The sequence below is a fragment of the Bison bison genome, unplaced genomic scaffold (assembly GCF_000754665.1).
Source record: "Bison bison bison isolate TAMUID 2011002044 unplaced genomic scaffold, Bison_UMD1.0 scf7180017861046, whole genome shotgun sequence".
Taxonomy (NCBI): domain Eukaryota; kingdom Metazoa; phylum Chordata; class Mammalia; order Artiodactyla; family Bovidae; genus Bison; species Bison bison.
Genome location: NW_011491618.1, coordinates 2,294,167 through 2,295,637, shown reverse-complemented (window position 1 = coordinate 2,295,637; position 1,471 = coordinate 2,294,167).

Genomic DNA, 1,471 nt, shown 5'->3' with positions numbered 1-1,471 from the left:
GATTTTTTGTTCCTTGGGCACCAAAATCATGGCTGGCACTCTTCCCAGTTGGAAACTGACTGGCTTGTTTTACATCTACTGTCTCTCTGGTGAGGTCAGGAGTCTAGACTTGGGCTATGGGCCCAAGAGATATGGGCTATGGGCCCAGAGCATAAGGGAACCTACCTATGCCCCCTCTCCCAATTCATTCCCCCCTTGCTCCCAGTTTTCTGCCCTGTGCCTCCAAGCAGAGCCTCAGCATTCCACAACCCCAGCCAGGCTGGTGACAAGGCATAATCCTAGCTACACATTCTCCACTTGGCCCCAGGCTTTCCCTGGGTTGCCAGTATCCCAGCACTAGTTCATATAAAATCCCTGCTGTGCCTGGAATGCATTAACCAAAGTGTGACACTTCAATTCCTAGTGTACATGGAGTAATTTTAGATGGTATACAGATGAACATGTTGTTTTCAAAGTTATGTATCATAATGTGAATTTGGAAATGTTTTTTTTTTTTTTTTTTTTTTTAAGATAGTGACATAAAGCTGCTGCTTCTTATTTGAGTGTGAGGAAGCTACTGTCCCTCTTTTATTTTTTTCTTTTTTAATTGAGGTATAACTTTCGGATAGTAAACTGCACACATCTTAAAGAATACAACGATGCGTTTTTACACAGTATACATGTAACATGTGTATATACACACACACACACATATATACATACATGCACACATATATATAATGTAACTACCACCTAGATCGAGATATTGAATATTTCTAGCATTGAGCAAGCTCACTCAAAGTCAGTATTCCCCTCCAAATGTCACTAGTATTCTGAGCTATTACCATATGTTTAGTCTGTTTTTGGAGTTCATATACATGGAATCATTCAGTATATATATTTTTACATCTGGCCTCTTTCACTCACCATTGTGTCTGAGATTAATTTATGATCTTTCACGTAGTAGTGGTTCATGCCTTTTCATTGCCATACAGTAGTATTCCATTGTAGACATCAGTCAGTTCAGTCACACAGTCATGTCCCACTCTTTGCAACCCCATGGACTGCAGTGCGCCAGGCTTCCCTGTCCATCACCAACTCCCAGAGCTTACTCAAACTCATGTCCATCAAGTTGGTGATGCCATCCAACTATCTCATCCTTTGTCGTCCCCTTCTCCTCCCGACTTCAATCTTTCCCAGCATCAGGGTCTTTACCAATGAGTCAGTTCTTTGCATTAGGTGGCCAAAGGATTGGAGTTTCAGCTTCAGCATCAGTCCTTCCAGTGAATATTCAGGACTGATTTCCTTTAGGTTGGATCTCCTCGCAGTCCAGTGGATTCTCAAGAGTCTGCTCCAACACCACAGTTTAAAAGCATCAATTCTTCAGCACTCAGCATTCTTTACAGTCCAGCTCTCACATCTGTACATGACTACTGGAAAAACCATAGATTTGACTAGATGGACCTTTGTTGGCAAAGTAATGTCTCTGCTT